We start from the raw sequence: 26894 nt of genomic DNA, 5'->3' as shown, positions 1-26894 counted from the left end.
GCCATGATAAAAAGCCACAGCGCTACCATCACTGTCATATACTCAATAAATATGAAGTTTTACATTTTGAGAACCTGATAAAGCACTCTGTCTGCTTACTTTTTAAAATTATTCACAATACTGCAGCTCCCCCTTGAAAAAATATGTTGCACTCTGCTCTGAGTGATCAACAAGAACAACAAGATCTGTTACAAGGGGTGAATGTAGTGTACCCCACGGCAAAACTGCATTTGGGGAGTCATCATTTTCTTGCACTGCCATGATTCAATGGAATACTCTGCCAACCAGTGATGGGCAGTAACGCGTTAGAAGTAACGCGTTACTGTAATCCGATTACTTTTTTCAAGTAACAAGTAAAGTAAGGGATTACAATTGCAAAAACAGTAATTAGATTACCTTTACTTTTCTGAAAGAAGGCTGCGTTACTGCGTTACTAAATGCACTATTTGTTTTGTGAAAATATCTCATGACTTTGCGCCGCTCAAACTGACGTATGAGCGGCGCAAAGTCAAGCCTGAATTATGGTTCTGCGTTAAATCGACGCAGAGCATACGCCGTAGGGTACGCCGTAGGGTACGCCGTACACACGTACGGTGACGCGCGCCGTACGTTGAGCGTCGCCGCGTACCCTACGCCGTAGGCTCTGCGTCGGAGCGCGGAACCATAAATCAGCCTTCAGTGGTAAACCAGAGACGACATGGAGTGCGAGAGAGAGCAGGAGCATGCGGCGTTTAACGCCTGGAATTACAGACATTATTTTGAGTTTGACTCAGTCAAAAGTGATAAAAACATTCTCGCCCGCTGTAAAGTCTGTGTGGGAGGAAAGCTCGTTGCGAGAGCCCCGGATTCCTCCTCCCCCACTGGGGTTGCAGCGCCGGCTGCCTCATCAGACTCCAGCGGGAGAACTGCCGGTGGCCCCTCTGCTGCTAAACAGGTGAAACTAGATGTAAGACCAACGGAACTTAGTGCAGCTGAATTGAAGAAGCTTGTCGCAGGTTTTATTGTAGTTCAAGTCAGAGAGAGCTGTATTTTGCCCGACGCAATGTGCATAAATTTAAGACTGAAAATAATAAAAACAAGTTTAAAAATAGGCCGTTTCATTTACTTATTGTCATTTTATTTTATATGGTGGAATATGCACAAAGAATAGAATTAAACTGAAAGTTCTACTGTTTTATATTGTTCCAGTAAAGTGTATTCAGGTTGTGCATCATGTTTTTGAAAAGTAACTAAGTAAAGTAACTAGTAATGTAACTAATTACTTTTGAAAATAAGTAATCAGTAAAGTAACAGGATTACTTTTTTGGTTCAGTAATCAATAATCAGTAACTAATTACTTTTTCAAAGTAACTTGACCAACACTGCTGCCAACAGACATTATTTTCATGTAGAACTCCCCACATCTCACAAAGTGTTGGCTACTGTCAAGACAAGAGTATACAAATGTATGAATTGTTGAATTTGTGACTGAACGGTTGTTGAATTTGTGACTGAACGTGTGTGTGTGCGTGCGTCTGTGTGTGTGTGTGTGTGTGTGTGTGTGTGTGTGTGTGTGTGTGTGTGTGTGTGTGTGTGTGTGTGTGTGTGTGTGTGTGTGTGTGTGTGTTTGTTGGGGGGCAGTCTGACCTGTCTAGTTGAATCTACTTCCATATTTCTAATTTATCTATTTTATATATTTGTCTCTTTAACATTATTGGCCTTGATCTGTTATTTTACTTAATAATTTATTTTCTCTTTTTTCCTATCCTATACTTTACTATGGCATATTCTATTGTTGTACAACAATACATTTTTAATTTTCACTGTCCCTGCCTTTAAATAAATAAATAAATAAACTACAAATAACAAATAAAGCGCACTTAAAATCCTTCATTTATCTCAAAACCGGCAGGGCGCCCTGTAATCAAGTGTGCCTTTTATGTGGTACACTGCACTCACAAATAGTGCAGTTTTAGTGCGACTTTGGCGGCGACGAAGCGGCTCCACTTTACTGACCGTTCAGACACATTAAAGTCGGTCCTTGGTTGGATACGGGTTGTAACATCAGACAACGTTAGATAACTAATTATGTAGTGCTGGTAAGCAACCATCATCCAACATCTAGTCAATGTTAACTTACTATAATTATACGTCAAGCCAACATTTTCAAGTCTATATCATAATCCAATTATAATCAAATGTTGGAATACAACGTCGTTCCAACCTCATACAAACCTCAGGTGTCCGCTATCGCTGGCAACGATGAGATCAGAGAACAGGACGTAGTAAAACGCTTACGTCTTTTTACTGGTTGATTTTGGAAGACGAATGATTTCAAATGTGAGTGTATTTTTCTATATTTGTTACAACTAAACGATATTCTGAGTTATTGTGAATGAGTTGAATAAAGTTCAACTAACCAGACTGTTTTGTTTGGCTCTATATGTTTTATCGTGCGGCTTATAATGCGCCTAATGGTCCGCAAAATATGATAATGGAACTTTCTTTTTAAATTAAAAACCTTAAATCGTATAATCTGAGTTTGTAAGTGGATATTTGTATCTACCTGTGAACCATCGCAGGGAGCGAGGTATGTCATTTCCCGTCTGGTGCAGACTTTAAAGATTTAACTTTTTGATAAATGATTTGATTTGCTTCATTTTTTCTCTTTAGAGACCTTTTATGTTATTCTCAAAGCATCTTGGACTTCAGCATTGTCTATTAACCTCCTCCCCATGCTTCATGGCTCATCTTTCATTCATCATTTCCTTTCTTAAGCTTTCCATTACATTTTTCACACCTCTCACTAGTTTCTAGCTTTCCCTTTGATCGTAGCAGTTATATTTCTTATTCTTCAGGGCTGCATTAACCGTTTAGTCTTATCTGAAGCTCTATCATTGTGAGGATAGTTTCCTCATGTAATAGCTCCCTGCTGCAACTGGAAATAATATATTATTTTAAGCTCAGACCTTAATTAAACTAACTGTATTGCAATGAAAATTACCATGCATACTATTAGCAACATTTTTTCAGATTAAATTACATTTCTTTCCATCTCTTCATTATAAACCAAATCTTTGTAACGTAATCCTCTCTGAAATTGGGCTGTGCCTTATATCAGACTGTTAGAATTCCTCCTATAATACTTAAAGATGGAGAAGTTGATGCATGGAAAATTTGCTCAGCCTCTTCCTCAACTTCCATCAAAACCACCCTTCCTGAATCCTGTCTCCCATGAATGCATACTATCAGTAAAGGCTACAGATGTGATAGAAACTGGCCGATGTTAGCCTACAGCCAACAAATGCAGGTAGGCTAATTGCAAGCCAGGGCAACAGAATTTATGTCATATTTCACTCTAGTTGCAAGTCATCAACATATCTAAATTATATGTAATATATGAAAAGATTTTAAAAAATTACCTTTCCAATAGAAATTTGTTCCACCATCCCATCACACTTCAGGCCCTTACATTCCCTGAATTGTCACCATCGCAGAAATATCAACAATATTAATTTCGATCTTAATTCTCGTGGCACCTTTTTTTTTTTATGTCGCTGTCTCTGATACAGACGTTTTCTTAAATCCACAGCAGTTGATGGTGCACTCTCAGCCCCTGAAGTTGTTCATGATGCCAATGCAACTTGCTGACTTTACCAATGATAACTAATGGCAGCTCTCTATATACCTGCTTGCATACAATGAAGGTTACACACAGTAAGTATGCATGAGGCAAATGCACATAACTACCATGCAAAAAAAGCAGAAAATCTGCAGTGGCAGAAAGGGCGATTAAACATTTGAGTGTGTTATAACAGGGTTCCAGCCTCCACAGATTTCTTACCAAACTCAGAACACACAAATGCCTAGAGCAAGAGAATCCAGGACAAACAGAAAACAAGGAGGACTCAGACAAAATCAAAACAAAACAACATTGGACACAACTTTATCTATGTGAGTGACTGGTGCATATGATTTTTATGTTGTAAATGGATACCCCCCGTTTGGTCCACTGTCCCTCACTGGTAAGCCTCAACCTTGATTAGATTCCCCCCTTTCCCCTCATCCTTGTATGATTTTATTCACTATTTAATAGTGACTTTTGTTTTTAATATTTGTTAATAAATTACTTTTTGTTTATTACTTTATTCATATTTTGTCTAAATGACTATTATTTTTGTTTATTATTCTCTTATTTATTTCAATGGTTTTATTATTTTGCTTAGGATCTTATTTTTGTGATGGAAACAGTTTTTTCTCTGCCAGAGATGGGTCTCCTCCCATGGCTCCGTAGCTAGTCCTGTAGTTGGTGATGTGCTGATGCCCCTCTTCAGATTAACATGGGCTGTGCTGTTAGGAGCCTCATCAACAGATCTAATGGTGGTGTTCCTCTCGTTCAGCAATCTCTGAACCTCCTTAGTCATCTACCCAGCTGCGTTTATCTCCTGGGACAATGTCAATGCAGATCTTTAATGTAACACAGTACGCTGTCACTAAACCTGTCTGAAACAGTCGTGCAACTGCTGAGATACCCTTACTGGCCCAGTTTTAATTGTCTTTGTAGTAATAAGAGCACATTTTTAGAGTGGGGTGTATGCCAGGATCAGAAGCAGAGAAGTGAGGCCCACTTGATGTGGTCATGAGATTTAAGAAACCACATAAATCCACATGGTTAAAGTCCTCAGCAATGATCTGCACCGCATTAGGGTACCTGCTCAGGTGACTGCTAACGCTATGATCTAAATGTCTGATAGCCGAGTTAGCAGTGGCATGTGGAGCTATGTAAACAGCGCAGAGATCATGACCACAGTAAACCTTCTGGGGAGGTTTAAGAGTCTGCATTAAACAGGCACACTCCAATTCTAGGGACCAGTGACTGTGTACAATTAAAGTGTTTGTGCACCAGTCGTTATTTATATACACACACACACACACACACACCTGGGTGACTGGTCCTATCATGGCGCTGTGCAGTGTAGCCTCTTAGCTGGATAGCAGATTCCAGAATCAGTGATTGAAGCCATGATTCCATGATCAGCAGAATGCAACTGTTCCTAACAATATTATGTAATGCTACTTGTAGTCTCAGTTCATTGAGTTGAGGAAAATGCTGGAAAGAGGTGGTTTAACAGGCTGCTTCAGCAGTCTTGCTAGCACATTGGCCCTGCAGCCTTACTTTTCCTTTCCCTCTCTGCGCCACCTCAATCTTCTGGCCGTGGCAATGGTAAACCATGGAGAGCCAGGACTCATTGCTATGTCCTCCGGGATGTTGCAGACATTAAGAAACCCTGGTGTAACACTCCTCTCGCTGCAAACTCCAATCCCGAGAAGATCCTGTCAGATGTAGATGTAGTTTGCTCAGCTAAAAGTAGGTATGAAGAAAAACAATATTATTCAAAACAACAAACAAAAATGGCCACGAGTGACACTCTTATGTTGAGGTGGTGAAGGTCTGTAGCTGTTTTAGCAACTAATGCAAAAGCAACGTAAAGAGTGAGGTGATGGCACTAATCACTGGGTCAACAATGTACTGTACCTTGCTGTAAATGACTGTAAATCATGTAAGTATTTGGATCCATCTACGTCAATATAGATACAGTAAATGTAAACTCAGGAGTACTTCATGTCATAGTAGCCATGGAGTTTGAGCTTGTTGAAGAGGTTAACAACATATCAGGAATCGATGAGTTGTTTGTTTTCAGTTTGAAACCAGGAACTACCTTGTTTTTTGTATTGTGTTCATTATGTCCTCAGGTTGATATCCTATGGTTTCTTTTTTTCAGACAAAGTTCTGAAAGTTCTGAAGACATATTTGAACACAATACAACTTTTACGCATAAGTTATGAACTTTGTCTGAAAAAAAGAAACCATAGGATACCTTGTTTTTTGCTTTTTATATCAGATCAAATATTATGATAACAGATCTAGGCTATGCTAGGCTTAGACCAAGCCTAGTCTTTCTCTTATAATTTGTAAAATCTGTCTTTCTTTCAAAAGTAAAATTTCAGCTTTTATCAAGTCTTTTTTAAAGACATTATTTAAAAGACTTTAGATTTGTGGAGCTATTGAAAATCCATTCCTAAGAGCTGAATACCTTTTTTTTCTTTTTAAGTACTCCAGCTCACCTACCCTATATGTCATTTTCCATTTTTCACTCTCTCAAACTTCTTTTATCTCCCCCACTAACAGTCTCTTTCCATGTCAGTCATCAAGCCCTGCAATACAATCACCTTTATCTCTTTTTTCTTTCTATTTAGTCAGGGTAATATGACAGAGCGCTCAGATATAAGTGCCTTCATCATGTTATTCAGATCCCAGGATTCTTCCTTCCACTTGTTTTTTTATTATTGCTGTCAAACTTCAAAATTAAATCTTTCTTATATTCCTCTTTAACTCGTGATCTACTAGCTTCTCTATCCAATCAATATGTGCACACTTTTTTGTCTTTTATACATTTTTCACAGACCCACTTAATGTGAACCTTTTACTGCAGACAAGAAAACATTCAACAATCGTAAAAAAAACTGTGCTGAGAAGACTTAATTGTGTTTTACTAAAATATAAGTATGTATTGTTTCAGTAAGTCAACTTAAAATATAAAAACTAAAACAAAGTTTGTAAAGTCACAGGTCAAAAGATAACATTTTTGTGCTGATTTCTGATGTATGCAGTGCAAAGCAAGAAACAAGATGTACAAGATAAACAAAAGTGCAGTATTAGCCATTTGGTCATCTAACAGTTACCCTGTTTCTATAAAATCACATACAGAAGTCTCAAGGACACAAGGCTTCTGTATAACATTACCTATTTGGCTTTGTTAAGACTGCCAGTCCATGTCCGATTTTTTGTAAATGCATATTATGTCTGTAGAGATTTGTTGAAAGTCTGAACAGCCAAAAATCGCACAAGGCATAATTTTTCCAAACAAAGGGGGCAGTGTCAAAAATGATTCAAATCTGATTTTCCCATCAGTCTGAATGGTCTGGTGTTTTGACATTGTATAACTGATAGGATTTTCATCAGAATCAGAACAATTTATTTATCCCCAAGAGGAATTCTATTTGTAAGAGAGCTCCATTTAACCAGCACTTCAAGATAAATAAAATAACATTTACCAGTGTGCAAACAATTGGTAAACTATAAAATAGATTGTATACCTGTTAAAATTGAAGCAACTGTATATGGTAAAACAGTGTTTTCACAGTGAGGAGTTGTACAGTTTTATTACCACAGGAAGGAAAGACCTTCTGTGGTGTTCAGTTTCTGCGGTGGGTGGTCTGACTCTTTTAGTCCGTGTGCTCCTGTGTTGGACCAGCATCTGAGGAGCCATAAACCGGCATATGTCCGGAACCTAAAAGGATGGTCCATTGTTTGAACAAGTGGGCACAAAAATGACAAACCGGGGCTTTGAAGAAGCAAAACCCGGACAAAACACGCTCATCCCGGTGTTCCTCCATCCTTGTGTAACACCCCTCATGTAAATACGAGCAGGGCCTGGGTTACTCTTATGATATGCCCTTTGTTGTTATTATAAATAAAATATGAAACATTTATATGAACACCACAAAGCAACAGATTGAGTTTAAATTATCTTTTTAATGGTAAATATTGTTAAAGTTCAAAATAATAAATGAAAATATGAAATAAATCACTTGGTTCAGTAAAACATTACATTTTAAGTTATATGTATTTCCAGTAACCTTCAGTCACTTATATGTCTTACATAAAATATCTTGAAGTATAAAATAAACCATAACTAATATAATGGACCCACGCACATCCACTCCTCACACACCGAACCAACCAAAACCCTTGTTGCAGGCCTGTGTCGTTGCTCAGGTGCGTTGTGGCCTAAAACAAACTTGCTGCTTCACTTTCAGCAAGCAAAAATAAAATGCACGTGCACTCACGGCTCCCAACAGACAGTAGGGGGAAAGGGAAATGAGCGGGTCACCGACAGGGGGCGCTGGACTATCGCGGTCTCCACGTGGCAACACGATCCACAGCGCTTAGACACACACAGGAGGGACCAGTTCCTTCGTAGTTCACTGGTTCTGTGCTTCTCTCCTTAAAGGCATTTAATGTATATTTTAAACAGGCCTTGAATGTCTTAAAAACAATCTAAAGCTTGTTTTTTCTACATAAAACAGAAATTCAGCCTGTGGGCCATGTCTCTAGTTTTACCGCTTCTAACCTCTTTTCTGTGAGTGATTCTGAGAGGAGGGGAGGCTATGATAATGAGGCTCTGCGCTGATTGGCTGCCTGGATGACATGTAGCAGGGGAGAGAACAAAGCCTCGCCCTGGGGAGAAGAGCCGGCTGCATACACAAAGCGTGTCCCATGCGACGGAGCTTCTGCGACAAAATAAATTCCATTGCTTTATTTTTTTTGTATTGGACTGTTCTAACTGGCCGCGGTTTCAGTGTGGACAGAGAGCGTCCGATGTCACGCAGCTCAACGCGATAGTCGGACGCTCGAATGCATTTATGACACGGTGTAAACAGATCTTAAAGCCTGATTTACGGTTCTGCATTAAATCGACGCGTACCCTACGCCATAGGCTCTGCGTTGGTGTAACGCGGAACCATAAATCAGCCTTTAGTAACCTCGTCTTCACACAGGAAGATTTAATTGAATTCTAAACAGGTACACCACAGTTCTTTACTCCAATTCCTCAAGACCAATGAATCATGTTAACTGTAAATAAATCATAACACTGAATGTTCACAAATGGCAACTTTATTGTTAAAAAAATAAAATAACATAAGTTGTATATAAATAACATGTATGTACTATTGCTGGCTCAAGGAAGGACTGTGCATCTTCTGAAGGTGTCGTTGAACAGCTTCAGGTGCATTGCTTGGAAGATCTGAAACCATAAACAGAAGAAAAATGTATTATTAATAGAGCTCCGGTGTTACCTAACGAGTGAGTGGCTCCGTTAGGGAACACTGGATCCACCGGGGCCACGGTGAGCAGCCCCGGCAGCTCCGGCAGCTCCGTGAGCAGCTCCGGTGCTCCGGAGCTAAGCTAAATACTTAGCCCATGCAAAGATCATACTTGTAAACAAATATAAATAACATAAAAATAACAACGTCACTTACCACTGACTCGTGTGCAGTTGCCGGGTCCGTGCTGTTGCTACTGATCCTTTTATGAGGGTAAATGTCATTGCAAAAACTGTCCCTCGCTGTGGAAGCAGTCACCGCTTCTAAACAATGGCGGAGCTCCAGCCAGCTGAGTTGGTTGTGGGCGTGGTTTCAGCAGCGGAGGCCGAACCTCTGCGCCTATGGTGACGTCACCATAGGCGCAGATTCTGAACGGCTCGTAGAAGTCACATGACACTGCGGGCTGGTGTGGGCTTGTTAATAGCCCCTCAGTTCAGTCTCCATGTGTTGGAGTTCACCCCGGTGAACGAGAGGGTCGCTTCCCTGCGCCTTCGGGTCCGGAAAAGGTCCCTCACTGTTGTTTGTGCCTACGGGCCGAACGGCAGTGCGGAGTACCCGGCCTTCTTGGGGTCCCTGGGAGGAGTACTTGATAGTGCTCCAACTGGGGACTCCATTGTTCTACTGGGGGACTTCAACGCTCACGTGGGCAATGACAGTGATACCTGGAGAGGCGTGATTGGGAGGAACGGCCTCCCCGATCTGAACCTGAGCGGTGTTTTGTTGTTGGACTTCTGTGCTAGTCACAGTTTGTCCATCACGAACACCATGTTCAGGCATAAGGGTGTCCATCAGTGCACGTGGCACCAGGACACCCTAGGCCGGAGGTCAATGATCGACTTTGTTGTCGTTTCATCTGACCTTCGGCCGCATGTCTTGGACACTCGGGTGAAGAGAGGGGCTGAGCTGTCAACTGATCACCACCTGGTGGTGAGTTGGATGCGCTGGCGGAGGAGGAGGTTGGACAGACCGGGCAGACCCAAACGGGTACCCGGAGCAGGAGTTTGGTTCGCATTGCCGGCAGTAAGTCAGACTTGTTCCCGGTGCATGTTGGACTCCGGCAGGGCTGCCCTTTGTCACCGGTCTTGTTCATAATTTTTATGGACAGGATTTCTAGGCGCAGCCAGGGGCCGGAGGGGATCCGGTTTGGGAACCACAGGATTTCGTCGCTGCTTTTTGCGGATGACGTTGGCCTGTTGGCTTCATCGGACCGGGACCTTCAGCATGTGCTGGGGCGGTTTGCGGCCAAGTGCGAAGCGGCAGGGATGAGAATCAGCACCTCCAAGACCGAGGCCATGGTTCTCCACCGGGAAAGGGTGGCGTGCCTTCTCCGGGTGGGTGGAGAAGTCCTGTCTTAGGTGGAGGAGTTCAAGTATCTCGGGGTCTTGTTCACGAGTGAGGGAATGATGGAGCGGGAGATTGACAGACGGATCAGTGCAGCGTCCGCAGTTATGCGGTCGATGTACCGGACCGTCGTGGTGAAGAAGGAGCTGAGTCGAAAGGCGAAGCTCTCGATTTACCGGTCAATCTACACTCCCACCCTCACCTATGGTCATGAACTTTGGGTTGTGACCGAAAGGACAAGATCGCGGATACAAGCGGCCGAGATGAGTTTCCTCCGCAGGGTGGCTGGACGCTCCCTTAGAGATAGGGTGAGGAGTTCGGTCACCCGGGAGGAGCTCGGAGTCGAGCCGCTGCTCCTTCACATTGAGAGGAGTCAGCTAAGGTGACTTGGGCATCTGTACCGGATGCCTCCTGGACCCCTCCCTAGGGAGGTGTTCCAGGCATGTCCCACCGGGAGGAGACCCCGGGGAAGACCCAGGACACGCTGGAGAGACTATGTCTCTCGGCTGGCCTGGGAATGCCTCGGACTCCCCTCGGAGGAGCTGGAGGAAGTGTCTGGGGTGAAGTAAGTCTGGGCATCTCTGCTGAGGCTGCTGCCCCCGCGACCCGGGAACGGATAAGCGGCGGACAGGGTAATATTTCATTAATTTACCTTTAATAAGTTCAATTTGGAAAACTTTAGATCAACTGTGCTATAACCTACTAGACGTTTTGACGTTATAGCAAAACATAACTTTAGATGTACTATTGGCTATCAAGCCTAAAGCCTGATTTATGTTTTCCGTCAACTCAACACAAAGGGAATGCTGTCCCTTCAAAGCTGTCGCGTTGCTTTCGCAGTTCTGTGTTGAGGTCTATACGTTACGAAGTGCAAAAAGCATTTCATCCCCAAAACTTAAGTGGTGTTGAGTTTTCGAAGGATCTTTCATGAAATCACACGAAACTCGGTTGAAAGTTTACCATGTTTACTATGAGGAAGGACAATTTTTGTCAATTTCTGTTCTTTTCTTGGGGAGTGGCAGTCTAGTGGCTACAGAAATAGGCTTGGGTCTGGAGGACCCAGGTTCAAGCCCCAGAATGGCAACCAAGATGAACCACCAAGGCCAGCGGGCAAAATGGTGTGTTTGTTAGGCGAAATGCTCAAAATGATTCAGTACAGCTTACTGATCACAACCTTGTGATCGGTGGCACAGCAACCTGTGGTCAGAAAAATTTTTGCACGTCAGGAGACACAAAAGCTCTTCACAACATTATTTTTGATCTTCTGGGCATTCAGCTTAATCCAAAGAAAATAATTAGCTCTATTTAGTTTGTATTTAGGAAAATAAAAAACTAAATAAAATAAACTCCATCTCAGGATCCCTAGAATTTTACTTTTTTTTAAAAAATAAATATCATAAAACATGTGAAGGCTCAGAATCTTCCATTGTTTTTCTATGGAGATTAAAGCTGCAAATGTCCCAGCTCCAGGTCGTGTGCTCCTGATTCTCAACAGCCAGTGGCTCACCTGCATTCGAGGGGGGCAGGGTCTTACCAATAGCTCAGCAGGAGGGTTTTCCGTTTTTGAACGGCACTGCGTTTAGTGGGTGCAGAGCTGACCGCATGTGGGTTTAAATGCATGGACTGGGTTCATCTGCACTTGAAATTTAGAGAATCAGTGTGCATGTACTCATTAATGGTGGCATGAGAAGAAATTCATTTAGTCAAAAAGAAAAAAAAGTGGAAGCTCCTGGTATGTCTGCTCTTTTAAGACTTGTATATACTGCTTGATAAATTGTGCACCTCCAACTAAGCAGCCTGAAAATTGGGTTTATGACAGTTTGAAACCATTTTCAACATTTGAAAGTCAGGAATGCCATAATATCGGACCTTTCATGTTATTACTCTGGCTTTTACACTTGTTTATCACATTTTCATATCAAAGAATATATTTGTCTCTCACCTTACTTCTTTCAGCCTGCGCCATTTTCTGCCTATTCATTCTTCTTTACACTATCACTGCAGATGCCAAAGAGAGAATGCTAATTGCAACCATGTTCTTCTCCTCCACGCTGCTCTCTCATCTATCCTCTGTTCTACTATTCCCTCCACTCAGAGCTGGGAAACCACAATGCTTGTTATTACCTTTCTCATGTCATTTATCTCCCTTTCACCACCACCATTACCTCCCTCTGTTTTCTGTCATCTTCTCCCTATGCATCCTCTCCTCACTCTTCATACTGTTTGAGTCTCATCAGTATTCTTTCTTTCCTGCAGGCAGCTAAGTTCAGAATCCCAAATTCACCCATGTACATCAGCGGGTCTCCTGATCGCAGGTGCAGGGCTTTTATTCTTGCTGGTGGGTCATTGATGTTGACAAGATCACAGCATTGACAGCAAACATTTGTCCCACAGACTATGAAAGTGTTGTCAATCAAATCAAGCTTTGGGGTTTTCAAATTCAAATCACTGCTATTCACTGGAAGTCTGCAAGGAAGATTTGGAAACAAACAAAAAATCATATTAAATATTATACTAAATATTATATTGCTTTTGTTTCCTAGTGTAAATTAATATATATATATGGAGTGTATATTGCTATGAAAGCAAGGCCTCACTCCTCTGCAATTTACACTTCTGACGGACTGACCTTCAGTTGTTACAGAAACAATTCACTTGGGTTTTGTTTTTTTCTCTCCAAAAACTTTTTTTATTTTCTAATTGTTTCATTGTAGAATAACTGCGTATTCATCAGACTGATTCAGCTCATTGTTGTTAATTGCTGTCAGCATGCTTTGAAATTATAGTTTAAAACCAATAAATAATCCATTCAGTGAAACATTTTGAGAACCAGGGCCAGTCATAACAGACTTTTTTCATGCTATTCTGAAAAAGTTGCAAAAGAAAAATATTTTTACAACTTTTTCTAGCATAAAATTATATTCTTTTTTTTTTGTTTTACATGAGCAATCTTTCCACCTGCTTGTTGATAGCAGCTGGTTTCAGAAGGTGCTCACAACTGGATTCCTCTCCATCCATTTCTTCGAAAGGATGTGGCATTTTTCAAAACAATCCCAGATCTTAGAGCAATCTGCATAGTACATGTTGACACAAAACCCACGACAGACATTGTATCACATGAAAGAGTAAGCTCACACTCGCAAATGCAACAAACTAATCTAAACTACGTCACACAGTTTACTATGTAAGTACATGCTAATATTCTTACCTTTCCCTGGTGTCTAGTTCAATCTATCAATAGTCCGTTTTGATGCCTAGTATGCAACTCCCCCTCATTGCAAGTCATGTGTCGAACTGGATCAGAATTAAGGCTGGATTATGGTTCTACACTACACCAACGCAGAGCACACGCCGCTGCCGTGACGCCGTCGTGAACCCTTCGGACTTCTCTGTCACTCCATTTCGCCGCGGTGCAATATCCCCCGAGACCACTAGGGGTGTGTGATCTTTTTCTGAATGGTTTATCCGACTTTTCCGGTCACAGTGAAAGAAAGAGATAACTATTGTGCAAAAAACCAAAACAAAATAAATCACACATACACAAAGAAAAGAGCGCTGAAAGTTCACGACTGCTTCACGAATGAGTTGCTACCAAGCGAACCAATCACAGCCATCTCGGTCTGCGACCTCTCGACGCGAAGTTACAATTTGCGGGAGGTGCGCTTCAGGCACGGCGTGGCGTGCGGCGTGGCGTGCGGCGTGGGGTGCGCAACCCGGCACAACCTGCGGCGCACGCACAGCGTTGATTTGTTGCAGAACCATAATCCAGCCTTTATAAAACACAGCAATAGTGACACTGAAGTAATGCGTCCTAAATGCATCTTTGTTTTCCCCCCTCAGATACATTATGGCTTGATGTTTATATTAGGCATGTCAAGTTAGCACGTTAATAGCCATTAATTAATTACAGGCATATTTAGCGCGTTATGTTTTTTAATTGCTCAATCTATTTTTTAATCTCTAACTTTACTTTTTTTGTTTGCGAGCTGCCTTTATTATGAAATCTGTGTGGTGCAATGGGCTTCTTTATGAGTTGTTAGGGGCGGAAAACAATTGTCAGTCACACCTTGAAGTGGACATTGATTGGCTGTCCCTGTGTGTGGGCTTGTTTAGCAAACGCTGCTAGGCTCTCATTGTAGCTTGTTATGACTGTGGGCATATTTTGCCCTCTCTGCTTTGTGTGTGTGTGTGCCCTGTGTTTTTCTTGTGTCAATATGCAAATAGGTGTGTGCCACAGGTCATTGGTGGGAAGGTTCCATGCCCTGGATGATGATTGGCTGAAACCGACAACCACCTGACACATAAGGAGCTAAGAATGCGGCCGCCAGCGGGCTGCGGACTCTCATCCTCCTCCTCTCCCAACCGGCCACACCTTTTGCTTAAAACCTTGTGTATGTTTTATAGTTAATTACTTTTGAGTAGTAAGGGTGGGCTGTCAGTTTTGTTAACCTCTCCTGTTTATTTAGTTAGGGAGGTAAGTCTTTTGTCATTTGTTTCTTTTGTTGGTCAGGTTAGTTTCTTACTCCTAAGACAGGATCCTTTTGTTTGTTATTTTGGCCTTAGTCCACCCTGAAGCCTAATAACTCAGCCTTAGTTACTTTTCTATACATTTATGTTTATTTATTTATTTATTTATTTATTCATGTTAAATAAATCATTTTCCTTTTATTTAAACCAAATATTGTTAGTGGCTACTTGGGACTTGGGGAAGATGGGGCCTTATCATGTTGTGTCCTAGGCACCCCTAGACTGGGATATAACATAGCTAGACAGGCATGGGGAGGAATGGTGAGTAGCGGAGAAGAGAGGTGAAAATGGAGGAGCATATGAAAGTTGTTGTCAGTCCAGTGAATGGGCAGTTTACATTTCTAAAACGCCCCTACGGCACCATTGATAAAGGTAATTATGTGTTCTTTGTGGAAAGGACTTTGCTTACCACCGAAGCAGCTGAAGTTTAGCCTCCCACATAAATGCAAAGCACGCGGTCGCGAGCGCAGCCACAGCAATGTTAGCAGCAACTATGTTAGCAATTCATCAAACCACAGTAACAATCTTCACCAAACTAAACTCGAGGAGAGCACCACGCGAATGCGCAAGACTGAGAGGCTGGCGAATATTCTTGCCAAGTGGCTAGGACTGCATCTGTTCAAATCTGTTAAAAAATAATATAAATGACTTTATAAAGCCACTTTTTTTTTGTTATATACCAATGTTTTGATCTGCCACAATTAGGTAATACATTTAAAGGAAAATACTTCAAATTGAGGGCTTTTCTCAGCTATTTTTAGGTGAGATTAAAAAAGAGATTAATTAGATTAATTAATTGCAGATCTTTATTAATTTATCCTTTTTTTAATCGCATGTGTGTTATAGTTTATACTGTTAAATATATTATATAATGAAAACTCATGACCCTGAATTGGAATAAGCAAATGAGAATCTGAGGATGATAAAACAATAAAACTAGGGGCCCAAGCAGGATTTGGTGCCAGGTTCAAGCCCCTGGATTGCAACCACCTTGGGCCCCTGAGCAGCCCTTACTGCTCCCCGTGTGCTGTGCAAATGGCATTTCCCTATTGTGGGATTACTAAGGGAAACGTATTTAAATCAAGGTGGTAATATTTATTATTAAACTATGATGAAAGAGCAAATATTTTGGCAAGATGAAATATTAAAAAAAAACTGCAGTGTCTTTCTTGATGAAACACTGACAGGAAGGGATCACTTGCGCCTTGCCAGCATTTTTCTCTCAAGAAAAAAAATCTCTACGGACACGTGTTCTGATATGGGCTTTATACAATCTATATATAACTTATTTTGCAAATAAAAAGATGCACCTTCATACACAAATCAAGATATTTCTGCTCACATCCTGGTCATTATTGATTCTGCGTGTGTGTTTGTGTGTATCTGCATGTGTTAGTTGAATGTGCACATTCCTGCGGCTGCTCTCTCCCATGCCCTCAGTAATTTCCTGGATTTCCTTGTTTCCTGATCACCTGTTATCATTGCCCATCACCTCCTCCTAACCTGTAAAACACAGACATACAAAGGCACATGCACGACCTTAATATCCCTCACATGATGAAACACACGCACACAAACGCACCTTGTCAAGTAGCATGATAATATATTGAAAGAGGAACCCATCCCTTTCCTGATTAAAGGTTGTCTGTGTTATTATGTTCATGAGTTCATGCTACATTTAGGGATGTAACTCTGTCCCTAATGACGTCTGACAATTTTTTATCCATTTCCAGACACCTGCAAAAATAGAGCATGTGAGTAAAAGAAGTCAATATGGAGAGTGACAAACAAAAAGAAAAGTGGGCTTCAACTACTTCAAAATGAATAAAAAATATATATATAATGGTGACAAAACTGTTATTGGCCAGGATGCTTTGATTCTTTAATACTAATTGTTTGAATATTATAAAAAGTTTCTTAGTCAGGGCTTTGATTTCAGACTGCCTGAGACTTTTTTGAGTTGACAGTTACTGTATGCTTTTGTCTTTCACATCATACATCATTGTCCAGTACCCTGTTTCTTACCACTTATACCTGTCGGAGACTGATGAGTTGAAATGTGAGAAGTACAGACCGTCATTTAAAGGCAAGTGATAACTACAGAAATAAGGCTACTTATGTGAAAATAACTTCTGGTGCAAGATTGAAGAAATACCAGAAACCAAGGGAATCCTTTATTAAAAATAATGAAACGTCTAGCATGCATTCACCTGTTCTGTTCCCCTGATTTCATGAACTAGGGTCTTGAAAGGGTGAAGAGCAGAAAGTGTGAACTTAAGGTTTATTAAAAAGTAAAAGAGCTGAAAGGAGAGGAGGACACAGAAGTGGAAACATGCTCATGTGGCATCCAAAGGTGATGGAGCAAGCACTGCTTGGCAGCAAACTTTGCTTAAAGTTTAATAGAACATGTATGATACCTCATCAACACTAACTAACAGTTTAAAGAGCTGAGAAAAGCCCTGCGTGTGCATTTGTGTGGCTGCCCTACTTGTTTGCTGTCCCTCAAACTATTCCTTTTTCCACAATTTTCCTGCTATTTTCCTGGATTTCCTGCTATTGTATTTTACTTCTCCTTCCCCCCAGCACTAATTTGTCAGTATGAGTGTGTGCCAGGGGAACCAGCCTTTGTTAACTGTAGACAGTTTTACTGATGAGGTCATGGCTTTTTGTCATAATGCAGGTTTTGTTATAAATGCCCAGGTGGCCTCCTGTTTTCCCCACATTAAAGAAGAGGATTCTGTTGGTTGTTTCTTTTTTCTTTAAAAGGATTATTCAAACTGAAATGGACTGATTGTCATGAACAGGGAATTCTTCTATTCAACGTTGAGGTTCACAGATTCTGACTGTTCTTGTAAACATGTTTTCTTTTGATTTCTGTATTTTATAAGCATTAAAATAAAAGTATTGGAAATGTGAGTTCTGTTTTTTCTGTCTTGGTTTTTACGATTGAAAAAGAGTATTTTGAAAAAAGAAATCTGGGTTGTTGTCAACTCCCATGATAAGACATAGATCAAGATAAAATCATCAGCAAAAATACTTTCAGACTTCTTTTCGGGGATGATCAAATCTTTGCTGGTTACTGAAAATATGAATGTTTTTGCAGGGACACCACACACAGAGAAGGTATTAGAGGACAGAGAGACAGTATCTAATGGACAAAACATGTTACTTTTCAGAAACATGTGCATTTGGCCCTCATTCCTTCAACTAATGCATTTAATATGTCATAATGAATCTCCTAGAAGCATGATGGATCAAGGGAGTGATACAAGGTCAAGGAATATGATGCTTAAAAATAAAATGCATGTGGCAGATGGCAAAAAAAAAGATCCAAGGTGACAGCAAAAAATGCTGTTCAAGGTAAAATTCTTCAGAAATATTCCACCTATCCAGCAAGGCTAAATGTGGGCTCATTAAAAATCTAAAGATCGTACAGGGGGAGAAGGAAACTGGAGAGAAGTGCATGAAGAAGAGATTAAAGAGCAAGATGGACTAGTGGGAGATTTAGGAGGACGTAGCAAAGATGAGTGGTAGAAAGCCTTTTTTTTATGATGAAAAATTGAGGCACAGAGAAAGGCCAGCATAGCGTTTCTGATTTGTACCACAAAGCAGAGACATGTGTGTCACTTCCATCTCGTAGCAGCTTTTTACTCTCTGCTCTCATCCAGCATTCAATAGCCTGCACCTGTCCAGGCAACAGAAATAGAGAAAACAACTTATAGTCATGTTTCACTTTCATTTTTTTCCTCTAATTGAAAAGTGTTGGGGGGAGTAAGAGGCTAGAAAAGGAGGTAAAAAAGGGGTAAAAATACATGTGGAGCTTAAAAGATATCACATCACAAGATTAGGACAAAAAGTTCACATTCTATCACTTCTCCCTGATGGGTCATTGCACATGGCATTATGACAAGAATTGCAGCATATTTGTTGTCTTTGATGAAAGTAGTGATTTTGTTAAATGTCATAGTTATCCCTTGGAAGTAAAAATCCCTTGAAAGCTATGACTAGTAAATACATTTTCTCAAGGGACATTTTTATTTGATTTTTTTTTTAGCTTTGCCCTTTAGGGGTCGCTACAGTGATTTCTTCCCTCTGTCACATCAACACACTGCATATCCTCATCCCGAAGTCTTCTATCTGGTCTTCCACGTCTTCTCCTTACTTTGATGTGGTGAAATACATAATGTGTAATATGTTTTCCTGTGAAGTTATCATGTAATCCCATCAGGGATGGGCCAATAGTTGGGATGATGCTAAAAATTTTAATTATGTATACATTTATTACATATTAGGAACACAGCTGTATGATGACACTTTATATTTTAAGATAAAAAAATGATGGTTGTAGAAAACATTTTTTAATGACTGAAATAAACTGGAATCCACATATGAAGTGTAAACATCATGACTGACATTAAGTCATGACAACATTTATTGAAAGCTGACGCACGATATAGGGCATGAAAAGTGTTGAAAGTATTGAAACAAGTGCAGTCATTTTTTCGATTTTTTTTCATGTGACACTTGAAATGAGTATCTTTAGACGGTTAATGTAAAGTATTGTTAATTACAGTAGCTTAATTGCTTAGCATAAGCTAAGCCAACAAAGCTGAAAAACCAAACTGACTGAAAAAGGGGAGGGTTTGTTCTCGCTTCCAGGACTGCTTGTTCCGCCCTGTTTGCAACACGGCACTGCACAGAGCAGGGTGGAAAAAAAGCTTCAAGAGCACTCTTGAAGCCTTTGCACAACAAATACATGCAGATGCATACATATGGATGACATTACTGGGGGTTCGTCCAGATATTTGCATAGTCTATAGTGCTGTTTTAAATATTTGATGGAATGTTGCTGGATGAATACATGCACTAATGAGCATCTAAATTACATCTTCACGGTGCATTTGCATTTTGCCTTGTGGCATTGATATGCATTTTGATAATTCAGATATATGCCGAGACTGGTTCATCTCCTGTCTCTAGATGCACTCAGTTTGTTCAGTGAAAAACGTTTGCATTCCACCCATTCCCCCTCTCTCCCTGGTGTTCCCCAAGGCTCTGACCTTGGACCAGTTTTATTTATCACTTACCTGCTTCCACTTGGCCATGTATTTAGTAGTTATAAGAGGCATTTCCACTGCTATGTAAATAACACTAAGCTCTGCGTGTTCACCAAAACCTTTTCCATTCTCCCACCCACTTCCCCCTCTAATTGTTCACAGGAAATCAGTTCTTGCTTCTCCCTCAAGTTCCTAAAACTACCGTATTAAAACTGAATTTATATTAATTAATTTGGCACCAAATCCACTCTCAAAAATAACTAAATTCTCTATTTCCATTGACAACGCCTCGGTTTACCCCTCTCCCAGAGTAAAGATTCCGGGTCTCATCCTCGATAATGAGCTCTTATTTAGTTCTCATATCAATAATGTCACACATTCAGCCTATAATCATCTCCTTAACATCTCCCATCTCTGTTCATCCCTTTCACCAAAGTACTGCCGTTCTGGTTCATAGTCTGGTCATGTCCCATCTTGATTACTGTAATTCCCTTCTGTTTGGTCTACTCATCAAGTCCTTCCATAAACCGCAACTGGTAAAAAAGACTATTACCAGAATCCCCTCCATTAGTCGTATAACACCTGTCTTGCAGAAGTTTCACTGGCTTCCTATCAAATTCGTATCATGTACAAGATCCTAAGGTCTTCACCAACCTCGTCCTTCAGTACCTCACCAACATCCTCCAACTCAACACACCTAACCTACTCTCAGGTCCTTCTCTGCCAGCCAGCTCACCCAACTGCTCGTTTGACCACCATGAGGTCGAGAGCCTTTAGTCGCTCAACTCCCCATCTATGGAACGCCCGTCCACAACACATCAAAAACTCAGATTTCCTCTTGATGTGTTTTCTCCGTCTCAAGATCTGAGCCCAAAACTAATTTCTTCAGACAGGCATACACTCCTTATTGTATTTGTTCTGTTGTGCCATGTTTTTACCTGCTTGTACAGCAACCCTGAGTGGCTTGAAAGGTGCCTAATAAAATAAAAATGTATTATTGTCATTATTTGTTTTTCTACTTGTCCATATCACACATATTAGCTACTCCTACAGCTGGATTGGAATAAATCTCATATTCACAGGCGGACCATTTAAAGGTATTCAAATAGCAAACCATCTTGAGACTGCTGATTAAATCTTAATCATCAATAATCCTGTCATCAGAAAGACATCTGTGCCATGATGTCGAGTATAATTACATGCATGATGATCTTACATGAGGGTTAGAAGTAACAAAATGTCTTGAATGTCTTGGCACAGTTTCCAAACATATAACAAATAAATCATTGGCCAAGTGTAAGCCGCTGACAAGGACTGGCCCTTCCTCTCTTAACAGCTGACTGTGCAAAGTGGGGAAAAAAGGGGTCCCGCAGCAAAAAAGAGACCTCGATCATATGGGGTGGTAGAGGGTATACGTGTCCTAAAATTTCCAGTGGCTCTTAAAAAAAAAAGTAACTAAAAGTAGCTAGATGTAGCAACAAAATAGCCAAACTGGTAACACTGCTCATGTGGAGATAAATTAAATAAAGCAATATAATTAAAATAGGAAAAAAACATGGATTTCTAGAGGCAGAGTGAAAACGGCTGAACAAAATGGTCATTAACTAAACTACTTAACTATCAGATCATTACTGTCCTCCTGATATGCTTTCTGGGTTTATTCCCTTTGGAACTTCAAAGGGTTAGTTGGCCATAAGGATGGCATCTAACATTTGAATGCTACTAATATAATAACGCAGTCTCACCAGGATGATGAACATTTCTATGGAATATGTATATCGAAAATGTTGCTATGAAGAGTCCACTGAGATGCTAGGTTGTTGTTCTGTTTGTTTTGGTGTGAGGAAGAACGTATGCTTAAAAAGTCAAGTACATGAAGGCTTGCAGACCACGTGCAAATCTGTGTAGATTTATTTATGAGAATGTTGGTATGAACCAACGGATGATATGAGCTATGAAGAAAGAAAAGTTAAACTGACAGAAAACAGTGAGATGTGTCTTGAGAGGAATGAGAGCAGAAGATGAGAGAAAGCCTTTGAGGAGAGAGCAGCTGTTCAGTGGAACAGCCACAGGGGCAAATTTCAAAATGCATGAAGAGGGAGACCTCCAAGGCCTGGGTACACACACTGACACGCAAACATCCAAGATGTGAGATGATTCAAACCATGATGTATATGTACACATCCATGGATGCATATTTGTCCATCTCTGTTTGCAAAAACATGTATACAATCTAGGTTTGCATTGCTCTGCATGACTGCACAAACACTTAATGATATATGCATGTGCTTAAACATTTCAGATGGAGGCAGAGCTTAACCAACAGAGCTAGATGGAGTCAGTTAAAGTGCCTGTGGCCTGACCATTAATTATGCCATTCAGTGATACATAAATAAGCGAAAGGGGCATTTTGAGTGATACTACAGCTACATAAAAAGATAGCATGCAGAAGTGGATCACTTGCAGTAATATCCACATTAGTTTCCCAGAGAAATGTTCAATAATTTAATCAAAAGCTGTTGGAATTACAACTGTTCTGAGGTGGAGGATTACAGTTGATAACACATAAATTCAGAACTGTGTGTATGTGTTTATAGGTTGTGACTGGGTGCATTTAGAGCAGGCAGAAGTACAATTTACTACATGAAAAACAATGATCTTGTCAGTTCCCAGCATAGATGCTCCTTACACACCTTACACAAATCTGTGCAATTCTCAAAAATAGGGGTGGCCTCAGTTGAACACATCAAAACGATTAAAAAATATATCACTTACTTTTTGTTTCTTCTATTATCTAATTACCAAGGTTTTATTTGTTCCTTCCTTTTTTATCTCTCTTTGACTCATTATATCCCCTCTTACATTCTATCCTTTATCTCAAGGGGCTTCGAGGGCAATTAGGTTGTTTTATGATTGCTGTAGCTTAACTGGCAGGGGAACAACTCTGTAAATACTAATTAACACACACACACACACACACACACACACACACACACACACACACACACACACACACACACACACACACACACACACACACACAGGTTAACATGTATGAAATATTAGACACCAACATGCAGTAAAACACAAGGAACCTTATGTGAAGCACAGTAATGCTACCTTGATTTTTTTGCACTCTGAAAGGTAAGCTCCCATAAATGAATGTGCAACAGTGCCAGATTACTGTGTCCACGCCTCTAATTGTGCTCTCGTAGCATTGCACATCAGTACTAAATACTGAAGAGAGTAAATCAAAGTTCACAAAATCATCAACGGGACATGAAATAAAAAGGTTTTTACAGTGGTTCATAGTACTGTTTATACGTGAATCTGAGCATCTGAAATTACTTTCATCTCAAAAACTATGAAAAAGACATGACTAGGTCTAGGTCTGAAAACAAGTAATTCTTTGAGCAGGGTAATATTGTCACGATCAGAGAAGAGCCTCCTTGTTTATGTCCATCAATGACTCCTGAGAGGAGTGGCTGACCCTGCCCTCTAAAATGGCTGCTCTGAATACCGCAATAGCAGGTTAACCTCCAAACATGTGGCACCTGAATGTTTTCTTTCTCATATATAGTACAAACAAAGACAAACATCAAGATTTGATACAGATACTCAACCTAAAAGTCAGGATAAGCATTAGCCCCCTGAAATCTGGTACAAGAACAGTTTAAGTAGGGAAAGGAAAGCACACAGATCAATGGTTTGATGTAGACCAGATTTTGTGCTTGAATTTCAGGGAAGGAAATTATTAATGTGCTCTAACTCTGATATTCTTTCCCTGCATTGCACCTTTGAAACAGTGTTAGAAAAACTCATGATGACTAAAACTTCAGTCAGACAATGCTTAAAGAAGACCCTTATCTTTTTTTTAGTTATAAATGTAACACTGACCTTCCTGAGGAACTGAGGGCAAGATGATGGCATTCACAAGAAGAATGGCACTTTAGAAACTTCCTGCTCATATTTTCTTTCCAAAAATAAAAATAAAAAAGAAATTCTACTGGGTTTGCCAAGGACGCAGCATCTATGTTTGTACATGAGTGAGTATTTGGCTTTCATCAGTAGGATTTGTGTTTGGACATGAATTAACCTCATGTGTAGTCTACAATATCTGTATATGATGCACTGTGTATCACACTTTACCACTTAAAAGAGAAAAAGAAGAAGATTTTGTGTAGGATATTGTTCACAGTGGAGAAAAAGTAAAGGTTACTGGTTCAAAAATGTTGATAAATAAAGTGAATGGACACCTTTAGGAAGAACTGTGGCTTAATGATCATCTTGGATTAACCGTGCTCTGTTGTTGATTTCTGTGCTAAAACGTCCACTTTCTTGTACAGTTGTACCAAAGGTATTACACCCTCCAATCTTTTTACGTGTAAGCAGATAAAAAAAATGAAATCCTGTCATTGCATGTTGTGTCAGTATTAGGCAGATCAACAATATATAGTGTTTTCACCAGTGCTAAAAAGGCTACAAGGTTTTGGACTTTCCAAAACCTTGATTGTTTTGTTTTTCAGAAATCCTGTGTCGATTTGCTTTGAGTCAATACCCTGTTGCATCATACAATTTCAAACATCATGTTCTGGGTCTCTGGAAAGCACCTAGAGACAACTTCTGCTGTAATAGATGCTATATAAATAAAATTGAATTGAATTGAATTGAATTGAATTGAAAAACTAGCTTTAGTCGTTGGATTAAGACCCCGTCCACACGTAGCCGGGTATTTTTAAAAACTAATATTTCCCCCCTCCGTTTATAAAAAAATTTGCATCCACACATAACCGAAGATCTGCGTTTTCGACCACATTCATAAGCATTCTAACTTGTAGATCATCTGCGCCTCTGCGGCTCCGCGGAGGCGCAGATGTGGGTGTTTCCACTGAGATCCTCCTGCACACACACACCTAACGCACTTCAAATATGTAGGCTATTCTTCTGTTGCTCTTTCATTTGGAGGCAGCGCCCTGCACGGGACTAAATGAGGGTCAATATTAACAAAATGAGCTTGTGGCGTGAGATCCCCACCTCGCAATAAAACTGACCTCCATCAGGTTTGAGCAAACGTGCAGGGAGAGAGATGTGTCGTAGTTGTTGCGACGGTGCCGTGGAGTTTTAGATGTCATGTGTTTAACATCATCTTAAACCTTAATCCTCAGCTTATTTTATGACAGTGCTCCCGGGGAAGCTGCACCTCCGCGGCTCCGCGGGCACTGCGAAGCCGGGCAGTGCCCGCAGGGCAGTGGGCAGTGCCCGCGTCGCCGCGTACCCTGCGGTGTAGCCTCTGCGTCAGTGTAACGCAGTAAACGGTGGTCAAGAGCAGAGACCATTTATTTAATAAATAGCTTGGAGAACAGATGCTGGATCATCTGTAGTAAACAAAAGTCGCACGTCAGAGCAGATTTGTTGTTGTTTTGGAGCATAATGTGACGTTCGAAAACGCAAAACTCCGGTTGTGTCCGTCTACACGCATCTACATAAACGGAGTTTTCAAAAATCTTCACTTTGCCCGGAGTTTTTTTAAAGCTTCGTTTATTTGCGTTTTCGTGTGGATGACAGGTCAAAACGTAGGAAAATATCTCCGGTTTAGCAGATATCCGCAGATGTCCGGCTACGTGTGGACGGGGTCTAAGACTTGTGCATGGATTACTATTCAGAGAAGTTTCCTGTCAACTGGTGTTAAAGTCCCATGCCCTTATTTTATTTATTTTTTTTAAATAACAATGCAGTCAAACATAGATACAAGCTTGGAGCTGATGTGATTCATGTAGAGTTTATAGCTAGTGTTAATTCTCAACTCCAGTCCCCAGTTGGGCTCTTCCACAACATTGCAGTACCATACAATTTGTAGCAAGGGCTTGCTACTTGGGGTCACCCGACAGGACAGAGGACACAGAGTTTCCAACCAAACCCGCTCTCGGGACTGGGCCGAGGGTGGCCTCGGGGCCGACAGAGTCCGCGGTGCTGGCCGAGGTGTGCCCAGGACCGCCTCCGGAACCGAAGTTGGCGCCTCCACCTCGGGGACCGACGCCTCCACCTCAGCTTGCTACTTGGGGTCACCCGACAGGACAGAGGACACAGGGTTTTGTGCAGGAAATGTTTTATTTCACCAAGACACACGTGCCAGGACTCAGCTGCTTCCTCCCAGCAGAGACCCCTTGGCTGGTGTGCAGCCGCTGTTTATGTAGCCAGGCAGGGTGGAGAGACCGACTGGGCACAGGCGCGCCCAATCAGCTGAGCAGCCCACACCCAATCCTCCACCCCGCCACACAATTCAATAATACAATAATGCAATATCATTTACATGATATAAAACCTTGCCTCACTCACTCTCCCACACAAATATATACACTATTTACAGATGAGTACAGTTTTGATTTTTCTTTAACCAGGTTTTAGTTTTGGTGATGAACATGTTAAACTCTGAGATGGATTTAATTTCTGATGGCAGTGAATTCCAGAGTTTACAGCTCTTATAGGAGAAGGCTGACTGTCCGAAAGTTGTTCTGCAGAACAGGATTTTGCAATTGTGGTTTGAGGAGGTTCTGGTGACTCTGTTGCTGTTTTGTCTCTCAACAAATCGACAAAGTGGCTCATGATGACTAAAACTTCAGTCAGACAATTCTTAAAAAAGGACATCTCCCCTGTACTGTCGTTCTTGACAGTGGGTAGTTTTGTTGGAATGCTGTGTGCAGTTTTCACAAAAAAATACATTGAGAATTACGCCAAACAACTAAAGTTTGGTTTCATCTGAAGTCTTGTGGTTTGTTTGGATTTAGTTTTGCAAAATTCAGTTGTGTTTCTATGTTCTGTTTGGACAAAACATGTTAATTCTTCCGAACAAACTATTCTTTTTCAGTCTTTTTCTGTCAGGCTCAGAGAGACCTTTTAGGGTCCGAGATGTAGCTCTTAGGTTTTGTTGCATTTTAGTGCATTTTGGGTCAATTTCCCCAGGATGTCCCCTCCAATGAAGATTAACAGCTGTCATGAATCCTTTCCACTTGTGAATAATTGTTCTCATCGTAGCAAGTTGAA

Source organism: Cololabis saira, chromosome 4, assembly GCF_033807715.1.
Source record: "Cololabis saira isolate AMF1-May2022 chromosome 4, fColSai1.1, whole genome shotgun sequence".
NCBI lineage: Eukaryota > Metazoa > Chordata > Actinopteri > Beloniformes > Belonidae > Cololabis > Cololabis saira.
This window is presented reverse-complemented; position numbering follows the sequence as displayed.